Below are 15,873 nucleotides of genomic sequence, written 5' to 3' on the forward strand. Positions count from 1 at the left end.
TGGAAATTATACTTCATCCAATTTCTTTTTATTTAATTTGAAAAACAGTACATCTCTATCCTTGTGCTTGACAACTGGCCACCATACCTATGGGAATAATTTGAACACTTGATGAATAAAATAAATAAATATCTCCTAGAGGACTTTGGTATTACCTAATTAGTTCAGCTAATTCTGGTTCAAAAATTATAAATTGTAGCAAATATAAACAGGTTAAATAACATTTTAGGCAGGTGTGGTGATGCACCCCTATAATCCCAGCACTCTGGGATCCTGAGGCAGGAGAATGACAAGTTGGAGCTCTGCCCAGGAAACTTAGTGACTTAGCAGGTTCCTGTCTCAAAAATAAATAAATAAATAAGCAAAAATCTTCATGATGATGTTATCATATTTTAAAGGCATAATTATAGAAGCACGAAAACATTACATGACTCACCCAAAACCCTGAAAGGAAAGAAGGGCAAATGTAAGCATTCTTTTCCAACTCATCAACTATGCTAAACCTTAGTTTATACCCTCTCTCAAAATAAACTGTCTAATGGACACAGAAATTAAATACATTACCCAGGAATATTATTTTAAAAACTCAATTTTTTACAAATCTATGTTTATATATGTTATTAAGAATTTACAAATGAAATATCATTTTCTGAATTATTAGGCATGTAACAAGTTATTGGTTAAATCTGACACAATTGACTGCAAAACAAAATTGACAATATAGATAACCAAATTATAAGAAATATGCTTATTAGTATGATTTCAAAAAATACTAATTATAAAACCTACAAAATTCGACAGTATACAAGCACAAACATTTTAATATAGACATATGAAATCATCTTCTAAGTGATGTTTTGTTTGTGAAAACATTTTAGCAAAGGACTTATAATGTTTACTGGTATTCTTTGGTGCTTATCAGTCAAAGCTTGAATAGCATTCTTGGTTTTTTCAGTTAAATCTTCTGCTCTTATCTTTGGATCATAGGAAATGGGATTACCTAAATAGGTCTGTAACTTCACTGGAAAACGCCCATACATTGGAGCAAACATACAGCAAATTTTTTTTTACAGAGCCATCTAAATAATACATTTTTAAATCAATTGCAACCTGAGCAAAGCCCATACAATGTAGGTTTCACTGCTAATTAGAGCTTCTCAAAATCCACCTGGTAAAATAGGTTATACGTGACCACTTCTCATAATTTCAACACATTTTTCTCTTGATCCATGTAGAGTACAAAATACATCAAGTAATACTAGGCCTTGGACTTTTAAAGACAAAGTGATCAGCTATTACTCAGCAAGTTCTGCCTTTGAGGATAAAGATATTAGCCACAAAATAGTAAAAATCAGTGGGAACAGCTCTATAATTTAAAAAATGCATTTGTAAGTGCTGGTTGTTCTGGTATTTTTTCCTTCCCATGAACTTCACAGCCATGCCACACCACTGCATGTCCGCTTCACATAGTTGCCACTGTTTTCCTTGCACCATCCCATAAATCATGACAGTAGGCTTTCTGTAATGCATTCTTCCTCTTATAAATGTGCATGAAAGTAACGGTAAGGCATAGAAGGAAGTAAAGTAAGGAGGAAGAAGTATCAGTGGTATAAAAACTCACAAGAAATAGTTCACAAAACTCAAATAGTCCTCTAGTTGCTCCACATCAAACCTTTCTCTGAGCGTGTGAAGTCACCTAGGACATAGAATCCTGTTCTGCAACACAGGTTTGATTTTTGTCTATCCTTTTTTAGGCATTCAGTCTCCTCCACTGTGATAGTAGGTTTTTCATATTGACATAGAAATTAGATAAACATCTTGTCCCAAACTACAACATTTGAATCCTCAGAGAGCAAAAAGAACATGGCTTACCCTCCAGTAACAGTGGGACCTCTCAGTGGCTCAGCCCTGGGAGAGGCCTCTACTTGCATTTCTAAAGTTCCTTTCAGTGTCTCATTACCTTGGACACAACTGGTTACAGCTAAGTTTTCTCTTAAACCAACATGCACAACAACAACAGCAAAGTCAGTCATTTCATTCTAAGCCTAAGTCTGGTAAATTTCTATCGTGCCTACTGTATGTTATAGAGTTAGTGGTCATACCATTGACTTAGGGAAAAATTTAAGTATTTTTTTGCTCTAGTTAAGTTAATATTCTTAAATCCTCATTTATAATAAATCCAAAATTGTCTTGAATATATCAGTGGTGGTGAACCAATGGGGTACATGCCACAGCATGCTCTCTCTATCCTTGAAAGCTCTAAAACATTTGCCATCACTGGAATGTATGATAGCACGAATGGAAACAAGAGAAGATCTTGCTCTCCTTTGTATTGATTCTGAGCTCCTCTACACTGATAAAAGAACATGCACTCTAGCCTGAAGAACAAGTTCCTTGAAAGTAATCGATAGTATGCGAGGCCCATGGAATATAATCATTTGGAATAGATATTCTCGATATCAAACATTTTTTCTATGTCTACTGAACTGGAGATCTACCTCAGCAATGGTTGTATTTCTAGTTATCATCCACATGATTGTTGGTTTGCCCACCTAAGATGCCACGTTTGATATACCTCACACATGCTAGGAGACTTCTGTCAATCTCTGATTACTTTCTGGTGATCACCATTTTTTTCCCTTTTCTTTACCTTTCTGGACCTACCATAAAGCTTACCTTTTACACCAAAATGTTCACTTTATCAGAATTTAGGACATCACTTGGCTTTCTTTTCTCAGCCAAGAGCAGGAACAATGGCAGACATAAGGACAATAGAATAAGTAATTTAAAGGTGTTATTGTAAATGAGTGAAGAATAGAGTGGGTGACAGCCTGATACTCTTTGCACAGAACTAACTACACGTGAGAAGCAACTAGTGCACCACACACACACACACACACACACACACACACACACACACACACAGAGTGTACCACTTTCAATATAAAAATAACTCTCTATTTGGAGGAAATCAGCTTTGGAGGAAATCAGAATTAGGGACATCACTACGTGAGGTGTCAGGTATGTGGTACTGAGTCTTTTAAGGTAGGCTAGAAAAGGCAGTATGGGAGTAAGCAAAATACTGTGGATTGAGGGTAGTTTATTGGGCCCATGGAGACCTTCATCTCTCTGTCATTTAACTCTTATAGCAGAATAAAATAAAGGTTTTCAATGTGGACTTGCAAGGATTCAGGGCTCAAAAAGGCCATATAGTGACCATGGGAAGGAGAGTTGGGTGTTCTCTTGCAAACTCAGAAGTGATTAACTACATCTAGCAGCAGATTTATTGCATGTAGTGATCTATTTTTAAAATTTTATGGCAAAACAGGTTTCTAAGATTTTTTTAACACAAAAATTAAACACAATGGTCTCCAGGTTCTTTGCCAACTCTGCTACTGATTGATTCTCCAGTAAGAGAAAAGAAACGAATGACTGTTCTCCCCATCACAAGCAATCCTATCTGCTAATTTATGATGGATTACTGATTTGTCTACTTGAAAAGTTAGCAGCATGTTACTAACTTAGTTATAGAAGATCAGTGGGCCCTGCATTGTCTAATGCTTCACTTTTCAGCAACAGTCAGGAAGAAAAAATATGCTGACGAACTGCATTAATAAGAAAAACATGGAACAAGGAAAGTAACAATATAGAGAAAGGATGGTTCAAGCCCTTTCCTCTAATGAGGGCTATTTTTAGAGACTTTTGTGTGTTATCAGAGAAGAAAGAGAAAGGGAAGAAGTATGGTGGAGTACTGGGAGGAGAAAAAGAAGAAGTGAAGGAAAGCAGAAATGTGTGTTGTTAATCAGATTGGTTAGATTATAAAGTAAGAACTGAGTCATATATTCTAACTGTTGAGGCCACTATTTATTAGCATGTATAAATCTACATTCACTAACTTGATTTGTATAGTAGTCAGGATATATTCTAAAACACTCAGTGAATATGATGGATAGTACTGATCCTTCCCCCACCCATTACCTTATATGAAATCTCAGGTCAAAAAGTGTCTTAAAAATGCCTTTTCTCATGGATTTTGGGGTCCTGGAGATTTTGAAACTTTCTTACTGACTTTACCTGTTGAGTATTTCTAACCTGAAAAATTTAAAAACCTGGCTGGGGATTTAGCTCAGTGGCATAAGCCCCTGCCTGGCAAGTATAAGGTCGTGAGTTAGATCCCTGGTACAAAAAAATTTTAAAAACCTGAAAGTTTTGAGTGTTTTGTTGGCAAAAGCTTTAGGCTTTTGGAACATTTTTTATTTCAGATTTTCATATTAGGGCTCTCAGTCATCTTGTTTTATTCTGTACACATATACCAGACATATGTACCTATGTTCAATTTATAAATCAGCTATGGCAAGGGGATTAACAACAATGTATAATATATTGTAGAACAATAATTAAAATATACAGTAATAAAAGTTAAGTCATTGTGATCTCTCCAAAGATGTCTCATTTTACTGCACTGGCCCTGCTTCTTATTGACCTAGGACAAGTGAAATCAAGCAAGAGAAACTGCGGATACAAGGATCTGCTGTGTTCTCAATTGTGAAGACAGCAGGCAGCATGGCTTCTGTCCTGAGGTTTTTGCTGGAATGCTAAGAACTGGCTCAGCTGATAAAGCTGTACTTTTATACGTTGATATCCAATTCATTGCCATTGCTCACAAAGAACACTCTTGGAAGCTCTGCCACAAAATACAGTGTTAGTGGGCAAGGCAGAGACATCATCACTGAGTCGTTGGCTATCCAACATCCCATTTGGATCCCTCTCAGTGAAAAAGTGGGAATAAAAATAAATATTGGAAACACAAAATGTTTAGGTTAGATTGAATGTATCAATAGAACATCCAGCCTTCCTATGACATCTGCCATATTCATACATAACTAACAGATTCTCAAGCCTGATACTGCCCTTCCATCTTACACCCAGCAGTAGTCAAGGCAAGAACTAGGAATCTGTGGTATACTTGAGTCCAGTTTTGCCTCACACATAAAGTAATGACAATTTATCACTAAGATTCTAAAATTTGTTTTAAGGTAAACAAAGGCAATGTGAATCCCCAGAGGTACTTGCCAGTTTTCAAACTAGTCCAAAACTAAACTCTGTGGAAGGGGTCAACTATTTCCAAGGTTTCTTAGAGTTTTTCCTCCCACAAATATATACTAGAACATCAGAAAACAGCACGTGGACCAGTAAATATCTGGCAAGAATCAGTACCCTCAGAATTACCCAGGTTGTAATTAGGGAACATCTTCTAACGTATATGTAGGTTTCAGGCACCAGAAAAACATTTCAAGGGACCAAGGAAATTGTTTCAAGTGGGGACTTGAGGTCTAGGGAAGAAAGAGTACTGCTGGAGCCTTGTGAGTGCTGACTCCAAGAAGGAGGTGATCCCGGACAGGATCTGCAGTCCCATAGAGATAAAGCCTCTGCCAGGAATGGGATCCAAAGTCAGGAGGAAAAGACAGCTCAGCCTCTCCCTTCTCATTCTCACTCGTCCCTTAACAATGGCTCACCAGCAGACAAAGGGCAAGAGAGTCAGGCAATGCAGCCCAAGATCAAGTGGGTAGAAGAATACTGTGCATATCTTCCAAACTCCTCTCTGTCTGCTTTCCCTCCATTCAACTAGTGAGGTTTGGTTAATATTTTTCATTTTAAAATGATATTAAAATTATAGAAAAGTTGCGGGAATAATACAAAGCTCCACAATACATTAATTCCATCCACTTTCATTCATTCCTTCATATCTATTTGCAAGATCATGCTCTTTGACCCTATTTCCATTCTGGGGAAATTCATTTTCCCTTGCTCTGTGGTTTGTTATTTTTTGCTCTCTGCCATAATTGTACTTCCTACATTGTCCTGTGCTTTGTTTACCTGTCTGTCTTTTAATAGGTCAAGTTTCACAGTGACACAGGCATTGCATTACCAGACACTACTGCAGAACTTTTAGTAGATCACCAAGAAATAATGTCAACTAAGTGAAAGTCCAAGCCTATGATCAAGAGATAAGACAACAGGCTTATGTGAGTTTTATGTTTGTTTTTCATTTGGTGCACCTTATAAATTGAATCAGTTGCACTGCAGGCTTTTATCTCTTCCAAAAGAGGAGAGGAAGAAGAAAGGATCTGTCACTCTATGAAGAGACATTTTGACCACACTCTTAGGTGAGTCTCTCCTAAGCTTGTATAGACACTTGAGGGAGATAAGTTCAAGAGGAGAGAATTTCCAATGTGCTACATGACAGACAAAGTGGAGGCTTGTGCTAAAAGGGTAATGCAGTCCCTGGCAAACATGGAGGCAACTGCCACTCTCTCTTGGGGAAGGTTGAGGAAAAGCTGACAAAGATCCCAGGAAAGACGAACAGCCTCCCTAGTAAGAGGCAATGTGAAATAGCTGACACTTTCCAGGGGAAAGAACAGACGGTAGGTCACATTCACCAGCAAAAGACATCAGTGATGTCATATAGTTCTACCCATTATGCTAAGGAAAAGACTTGGATTATCATTGTAGTGATTCAGGTTGAAGAAATTTATCCATGAGAAAGTGCCTAAGTATTTGCCTATTTTTCTTCATTGTTGACAAAATTTAGTGGGTTGAGTGTTTGCAAATTGAAAAAAAGTAAGGTGCTCTAGGTCTGTGTGTGAGGACTACAAATGTGCAACTTAGATGCAAAGGCAACTAGTATCTTTTTAATACACTCATCTATAGCTCTATCAGGTTGAAACTGCACTTTAGACTGTTAGCTTTAAAAAGACATCCAATGAAAAAGCACACCAGAAAAGGAACCAAAGGAATACAGAACAAGTGTCAGAAGTCAACATTCTTAAACTTCTAGTATTTTAATGAGCTGAAATGTCTATCTCCTAATAAAGACTATGGAAATAAAGAAAACAAGTTTAGGTAAGAACTAGTTTGGATGAAGGGGCAGTACATTCACTGAACTAAATCTATAAAATGTAAAGTTGTCACCAAAAGTGCATCACAGTCACAAGCATGAGTGAGACTTTCTCACAGTAGTTGCAAGCATCTTTACTCAAATGTTAGTAACCCATAGGGGAAAGGAATGTTTGAATAGTTTGCTTCCCCCAAAAATGTGAGATTTCAGTAAATGTTTGTTGGTAACATATTTTCTGAAGGTTTTTCACAGGTATGCAAGCCAATTTCCTATCCCCAAGAATCTCATTCTCAGGATCTAAAACAGAGATTTTAACAGTATCTAAACAGTTGTAAGTCAACAAAGATAAAAGACTTTCCTTAAATAAAAGTGAAGACAAGATGGGACAGCTGGGAAAATAATAAGGAAAGGTCCCAATGAGAAAGAAGCATCTGAGATGAAAGTTGAAGGTATAGGATTTCAGTAGAGAGCTGTGAGATGAGAAGGTGTCAGACAAACAAACATGAAGAGTTTTAAGAAGGCAGCTAACAACCTCAATATTGCAAAGAAACCCAAGTGAACAAAACAGAAAAAAAGAGTGAACTTCTGATCATTTTAATATTAGTTTTAGTGGAGTTGAAGAATCACAGCTCAATTTTGAACAACTGGACGTCTAGTGAAAAGGTGATAAGTGGAGAATTACATTTGTAGTTGTTGGGTAGTAAAGAGAAGAGGAAAGGTATGAAATACTAAGAAGTGGCAAGACAGTTACAGGCACGTGCTCATTTTATAGTAAAGACTCAGAACAATGCACAGGAAGAGAGATCAAAGACAAAGAAAAGTAGCAGGTCCAGACAATGACACATGCTCAGGAATGGGGTCCTAGACATGAGTGGGCAGGGGGATGAGGGAACACCACACTTCATTTTGCTTTAGAATGTAACTCAACATTAGGGGACTACATATAGTAGTAATAATAAGCAGTGAGTATTTTAAACTTCACAATTAAATACCTGAAAAAAATATGAACTAATATTAATTCTTTACTGTGTCCCTAGCTAAAGGCTCGGATATATTTTCTGTTTTAATAAAACTTTGAATCATTTCTACATGCTTACCATATCAGATATCTCTGAGGTGAGTTAAACCTAAGGTTTTAAAAATACAAGCACTTCCAAATCATAAACACCTAACTTGTCAACTCCTTTTTATTTTTAAGATGAAAAATAACATTTTCTGTAATTTCTCATGTCAATTAAATATTTCTTTCATATCATGGATAATAAAGGTTTTATAGTCTAACCTAAGATTCAATCATTTGATTGTTCATGAAAATGAATTCTATACTATAAAAGACTAATTTATAAATACACTTTTGTAGAATGACCTCAGTTGTATGTTGGAAACTGAATGTGAAGATAAAGCATATTATAATTATGATTATGTAAATGGCATGTAATATCTAATTAAGCATGACTTTTCCAAGAGCATGAAGTAATTTTGTACTAGACTAATTATTCTTTCAAATACTCTTATTTTGTCATTAAGGTTAACAATTTCTGTATAGTGGAAACAGCTTTTAAAAATTAACTCAAATATAAGATATATAAACATTAAGAATACAAGACCTTACCAAACTCTAATTTTGATGTCCCTAAGTTATCAAAAATACTTGCTAAATTCTTCTGTTGTTCTAATGATTTGAAAATTATAATGAGCCAGACAAGCAATCTATATAATAATTAATGAATTAATAGCTTACCTCATTTCAAAAAAAAGATTCAAGTCAGTGTCATAGAAAGCATATAATTAAGCAATATACAATGAATTAAATATGAACAAGAAAAAGGAGAGGAAAAAGATGAAGAAAGTAGGTAGATTTATGCATAGATACGTGACATGAAATACTGGGACTACAAGTGGGCCCCAGATTTGCTTCTTAGAGTTTTAGAAGCAAATCTAAAGAGAAAAAATATCAAAAGATTCCAGGTGCTTAAACTGTTCTAACTGACTGTTTTGCTTAGTCATATTTGTTTTTCTTCTCTTCAAAAAAGTAATAAGAACTGTGAGAGTAATAAAACCCTAAAAAGTCTAATTGTTACTGTAAAAAAGAGAGGAAAGTAAGGTGGACTAAGGGATATAACCGCAGGTATGTTCGAGTGTATAGGATGGAAAAACATATAGCTGAGCTTTTGTTGGATCATTGAACGGAACTGTCTCTTATTTCACTGCATGAATGTTCACTTTGTATGCTTTAATTTAGTGATAAGGATGGCTGATTCTTGGAAGATAGTGTGTGGTCTGTTAACTGGTGATTTCATACTGTATATATTTTTTTCTAGAAATACTGTATTATTTGTACCCTTTTCCTGCATTGTTTTTTATGTCCTTTCTTTTTTTCTTCTCTCTTTAAATAAAAAAAATTTAAAAAATAAATAAAATGAAAAAAAGTAAAAGCTAGAGTAATGGTACTTATCTAAGGATATAACAAGTATTTCTGTCATTGAAATACTAAGAATATTCTCAGAATTTGCAATAATACTCAGTATAATGATGAGATCCACATGTTGGGATTCAAATCCTCTCCACATCATAGATGGTAGCATACTAAAGCCTAGTTTTGTGACTCCAAGAGAGATAATCAAACTGATATTCAGGGAATATATCCTTCAATGGGCTCATTAAGTTATGAACTGTTTTAGAGCAGGTATGACAAAATATAGTACAGACTAATTATCTTTCCATAAATATTAACTTCAGATCAAACTTTGAAATGTATTAAGTATCACCAAATTCACATATGTTACTATTGTGGCCTGAAAATATAATCTTTGCATGCTTTAATAATCAGTGAGGCTCAAAGAAACATTCTGGGCTTGAACTTGCCAATGAACGATCTATGCAGGCTATTTTTGCTTTCCTTACTAAGTGAGTGTTGGAATTATTCTAAAAGAGATAGTGATGTGATGAATACTTATTTAGGTGTATAATAGAGCTAATGCTATATAAATCCTGTGGCACAAGTTATCTGCTTGTTAAAACAAGAGCTAATATACATATAGAAAAAGTGGCAGAAAAAGTTGAAAGAAACTATGCTTATTTTTTGTTCCTAAAAAATCTAAAATCCTCTAGACATGGTGGCACATACCTATAATTTCAATTCTGGGAGTTTGAGGCATTGTCTTACAGTGCTACATGCATACCTATTTTTACAGCAGCACAATTGAGCTAAATCTTTGAAATGGCCTATATGTCCATCACAGATGAACAGATAACAAGAATGTGACAGTTGTACACAGATGAACAGAAAATGAAAATGTGGTATTTATACATGAAGAAATACTAATCTTCCATAAAGAAGGACAAATTTGAATCATTTATAGGAAAATGGACACACCTTGAGATCATAATGTTAAGTGAAATAAATCAGACATACAAGCTTAAACATCACGTGATTTTTCTTATAGGAGATCTAAAACATAAAGACCAAAGTAAAAGATACAAAATGGAAATAGGGAGAGAGATCTTTCCCAAATGGGAAGGGAACCAAGAAATGGAGGGAGGAGGACAGGAAAGAGAGAAAAAGAGGAAAAAAGAACAAAAGTGTGTCATGTACATGCACCAACTCCTCATGAGAAATGCTATCGTTATGTATTAAAAATATGTACTAATAAAAAATAAAACAAAGATAATCTAGAAAGAAAAACTGTGCTCTTCTCCTGGAAGACTAGAGTTACAGAATTTACTAGATTTTATTAATCAAAGCTGTATGTAGCCAACTCCCAGGATGATTGTTATTCTTAGATCATTTTACTTATAATTAAAGAATATGTATACAGAAAAAGGAGATAGGTACTTGTGTCTGAGTTAAAAGCATTTTATGTCATTCTTGAGTACCTGAAGTCAGAAATATGCTCAGCTGGATGACCTCATCGAGAATGTTTCAGAGGAGGAATGGTGAGAACATGACTAAGGTTACCTCATCAGTAATAGCCCAAAACTGGAGTAATGACAAGATGGCAGAAGTGACCTCATTTGAAATGGGCCAAAACTGGAATGGTGAGAACATGGCTGAGGTAACCTAATATAAAACAGTTCAAAGCCCAACTATGGAAGCCAGAGGAGAGGATAAACTCTCCAAATTGTATGGTGTTTTGGCTTCAGCATACACAACTCCATTTCTTCCATGTGCTCCAATTTCGAAGCATGATCTCACATGTAGACTGAAAGACAAATCCTAAACTAGAATTGTCACTTCTCCAATACATAACCTGTGCTTTCACTGCTGAGCAACTGTCAGATGACAAAAAGTAAGCCAAGATTTCTTCAGAAAAATACTGATGCTGCTTTTGCTTATTATAAGCCATTTTTAGGGTCATGAGAATGAATTTAAAAATATCTTCTCGCAAGTTTTTTGCAAAAAAAAACAAAAATAAAACCCTCCAAATTTCTTCAAGATGTGCACTCAACTCAATCAAAACTATGATCTTGGAGTTCAGGGTAGTCCATCACACCCTTGAAATTCCTCAGTAAACAATTTTATCAACATGAAAACAAAATCAAATACAAATAAACCTCTCACATAATTGAGTCTGTAGATTTTAGAATGGCCTATTTTCTCTAATTTCAAATTTACCAAAAACGTATTTTTTCACAACTTATCTATGAAGTAGACATTTTGGACTCAAAGTCTGCAGTTCAAAAGTTACATGCCATTTTCTTTTTTTTTTTTTTTAATTTTATTTAAGGAGAAAAGAAAAAAAAGCAGGGAAAGGGTACAAGTTATGCAGATTTACAGAAAAAAAATGAACAGTAGGAAATCACTAGTTAATGGATTACATATTGTCATCTTAGAAATAATTGTTCAAGTCACAAAATTAAAGCTTGTAAAGTGGACATTCCATCAATGATACTGCAAACAGTTCTGTTCATTGATCCAATAAAACTCTGTGATATCACTTTCTATCTTATACACTTAAATATACATGCAGTTATATAGTTTGGAGCACTTTCTTTTCCTCTCTTTTGTACCATGACTATTACACATTTTGGGTTTCATTGCTCCTATGGTTCTTATTACTTTTTTGGAAGAGAGTAAAACCAAATGTGACATAACATAACAGAATCGGTCAAGTCAAAAGGGTGGACATAATAGATAATGTAAAAACATAATACAAGGTGATCAGCAATGGTTACCATAATGCCTCCCGCTATCTCTAATAGAATTGCCTATATCATTATAATACAATTGAACAAAACAGTAAAGAATAAAACCGACAAAACCAAAACATTGGAGACATTGTAGGTCTTCAAAAGTAGATAAAAGTCAACGAGAATGGGCGTCATAATGAATCTCATTATCTTCACAGCCGATGCCTAAACTTTCGAACCTGATACTATCCAGCAAAACAGAATAGGGGAACATCAGTTAAAAACCAGATGGTGAGAGTAATACAGGGCTTTAAATCAAGGTAATGAAAAGTCAAAGTGGGTTACTATAATATATCCTGCTATTTTTTTCCTTTAATTAAAAGGATAAAGATAAAAAAATACTGGAGTAGAGATTGAGATAAAAGAGGGCATAACAACGAAACAGCGCAGATCAAAACATAACCATTTAAGCAGAATAGTGTTTCACCACCAGATAATCCTAATCTAAAATATGTTACCATATTGTCTTTCTTTGAAATCCTTGAGTACAACTTCGTATACTGTAGCATTAAGTATATCAAAACAATGTAAAACCATTCAAGAGAATGACAGCATTACAGAATATTTAGAATCGACTAACAGAAAATGAACAATGGTTTCTGTATAATCTCCTTGTCTTTAAAAGGTTTTTGCTTATACTATCGTACATAATAAAATCCAGTAAGATACAACCTATTTGGACCATTGGAGACAGAAGGACAAAAGCTAGATGAGACTTCAAAACAAGATGATACTAAATCAGTATTACCTATTAAGATGTCATTTTCTCCAAAATAGCTGTTCCTATCATCCAATCTTCTCTGCCTCATTTCTGTTGAGCTCTTTTTCAGTCAGTAGCTGTCAGTTTGTCTTCTTCATTTTGTTCTCTGCTCCATTCGTTGTGGCCTCTCTGCCATTATTTCTGGATTCTTTGTATTTTTCTTTTTTTAGAATATCCTGCAATACTCTCTGTAGAGTTGAATTGGTGGTTGCAAATTCCCCCAGTTCCTCTTTATCCTGGAAGCACCTTGTTTTTCCATCAATTTCCAGGGACAGTTGTGCAGGATATCTCAATCTTGGCTGGAGATTATTATCTTTCAAAGCTTGAATTATTTCCCCCCACGCTCTTCGTGATTTGATGGTTTGTGCAGAGAAATCTGCTGTAATTCTGATGGGGGTTCCCTTGTAAGTGGTCTGTTTCTTGTCTCTTACAGCTTTTAATATTCTGTTCTTGTATTGAATTTCTGGAATTTTTATTATTATATGCCTGGGTGTTGTTCTGTTTGGGTTGTAGGTAGCTGGGGTCCTGTATGCCTCATACATCTGAGTATCTTTACCTTTTGCTAAATTAGGAAAATTCTCCTGGATTATTTCTGTGAGTAGCTTTTGTAGTTCACTTGTTTGTGTCCCTACTTCTTCTTTTATGTTCTTAATCCTTAAGTTATGGATCCTCTTATCATCTTCTTGTCTTTGTATTATTGCTGTGTGTTTCTTTGTTATTTTTAAGAAGTTTTTCATTTCATTCTCCCATATTACAAGTCTGCCCTCCAGTTCAGATAGTCTGTCCTTAGTTTCTTTCAAGCTGTTATGCCAGTCTTCGATAGACTTCTTAGTATCTTGGTAGTCCCTTTGAACCTGCTTCACGTATTCTATGCTTTCTCTGTTTTCTCCATCAAACAATTCTCCCCTTTTTTTCTGTTCTTCCATTCCACCATCTGTTTTTTCTTGGGTGGTACTTAGCATTTCTCTAACTATTCTGCATACTTCTAGCTTCAGGTCGTTGATAACTTCATTCCTGAATTGGTCTATGAGGCTCTCTATATGGCGCCTTATGTGTATTGGTGCGGTGTCTGCTATTGCCTGTTTCTCAGAATTGGGGGCCGAGGAGCCTTTCTTGTTGCTGCCTCTTCCCATGCTGCCTCTTCTTCTCTGTTCCTTATATATGCAAGCTTATATAAGAGGCCCAGCTTCTCTCCCAGTCAGCCACAGCCTGATCGAATTGCGCCAGTTAGCTGTTCCCGCTCACGCTGCGCACCAGGGAGTTACGGACCAGGCAGCCTACGAGTCTCCCCTCCCAGCCACCGTCAGGCTCTGGGATCTGGGTTGGGACAGCCTACCAGGTCCGCCGGCAGCGTCACGCAGGCCAGGCACTTTTCACCAATCCCGCCCGAGAGGGGGATGTGTGGCTGGAGTCGCCACCACGCCCTGCTCCCGCAGGACTGCTCGGGCCCAGAAAGTCCTCTGCTGGAGTCAAACTGTGGTACAGTGTCAGTTTCTCTCACTCACCTCACCACAAGTCAGTGCACGCCTCCCTGCCGTTTGCAGATTGCCGTTCTCAGAGCTTCTGCGCGTCTCTCTCCTTGCCGAGCCACTGTAGAGGCAGCCAGCCGCCGCGCGGCGGGAAACCCAAATCGCGGCTTACAATGGCGCGGGGTCCAGCCTCCACATGGAGGCTTTTCTGTTCCTGTTTTAGCACCAGGACTGCATTCCAAGTTGGTTTCTCTCAGCCCAGTTCGTTCCTGAGTCAGCAGAGCATATCTCCACCTGCTTATGTCTCCTTAGTCCGCACCATTCCTGGCTTCTGAGCCGAGTCTTTCAGAGAGCCTCCGGTAGTTGCTGTTATCTGTCCGCCATGTTCTCCCGGAAGTCCTACATGCCATTTTCAATTGCAGCCCAGTGAGGAATTATGACAACCACCAGATGAAAAGAATCACTACACCCACCAACATTCAATATCCTACTCTACATATTTTGTAAATGAAGGCAACTGTATTCAAGAAACTACTAACTGACCTCAACCACTAATTTACAAAGACATACCACATATAATCAGTTTATTATTTTAATGGTCATTGCACCAAAATCAAATATCTCAGAGGCTGAGAATTGAGACTGAATTATAAGAATAGTCTTTGCTTTCTGTTCATGAATTAAAAAAATAGATGCTCAGGATATAAATGATCCATGGAGATCATTTCAAAGAAATAATTACATTTATATAATGACTACAACCTCTGTGAACACTAATACCTTTCTGGTTCCAGTGCAGAGAACAGATCAGATACAAGTAAGAGATGATGAGGTTCAGAAATTATTGCGGGTCTGGATAAGAAAAGATGGTGATATGGACTATAAAAGAACCACAGTAATGGAAAGAAGCTGGTTGATTCCAGAGGGATTTAAGTAACTGAATTAATAGAGTTTAGTGATGAAATAACAGTATCAAGGATGACTGTATTTATTGGATCATTTAAATTAAAATTTATGGTAAAATTCACTGAGCTTGGGATCACTGAAGAAGACTGGGAGTAGAATCGGAAAATACTAGTAATGCATCAAATTTAAATTTAGACTTAGGTTGAATATGAGGTATCTCTAGATATCTTGGGAGAAATCTAAATAGGCAATTAAATAGAGTTTCTGGAATAGAGAGGATAATTTTAAGCATTTCTAATTCATTCTTAGTTCAGCTGCAATGGGCTCCATAAATATGGGTGATACCAAACAGAGTCCATATTAAAAGAGGAAGGATGGTGGTACCACGTCTTGAGAGATTTCAACTTGAGAGAATATTCTTTAGACAGTTAGGCTACAAAAGATATTAAGTATAAGTAGCCATAGGGAAAGGTGGAAAGCCAAGGGAATATTTCATTGAAGTAGCCAGAAGAAGAAAGTATTTCACACAAAAAGCAAGAGTCTACGGTACCCTTTGCTATTTCACAGGCGGGTAAGGTTCCTACGGCACATATGGCACATTGTGTTATCAGTTCCAGTTCCAGTTCCAGGTCTTTAACTTCAAATGCAGC

The 15,873-nt window shown here is 36.3% G+C and overlaps 1 protein-coding gene and 1 pseudogene across 2 annotated transcripts in view; both read right to left on the minus strand.

Moving 5' to 3' along the window:
- Positions 1–15,873, minus strand: part of Macrod2 (mono-ADP ribosylhydrolase 2) — a 1,970,011-nt gene that overhangs the window by 1,191,827 nt on the left and 762,311 nt on the right. The gene's annotated exons all lie outside the window — the stretch shown is intronic.
- LOC111753415 (DGAT1/2-independent enzyme synthesizing storage lipids-like) lies at positions 846–2,033 on the minus strand (annotated as a pseudogene).

Source organism: Cavia porcellus, unplaced genomic scaffold (assembly GCF_034190915.1).
Source record: "Cavia porcellus strain 051 isolate PalLab524CR breed Dunkin Hartley unplaced genomic scaffold, mCavPor4.1 scaffold_5, whole genome shotgun sequence".
In the NCBI taxonomy this organism is placed as follows: domain Eukaryota; kingdom Metazoa; phylum Chordata; class Mammalia; order Rodentia; family Caviidae; genus Cavia; species Cavia porcellus.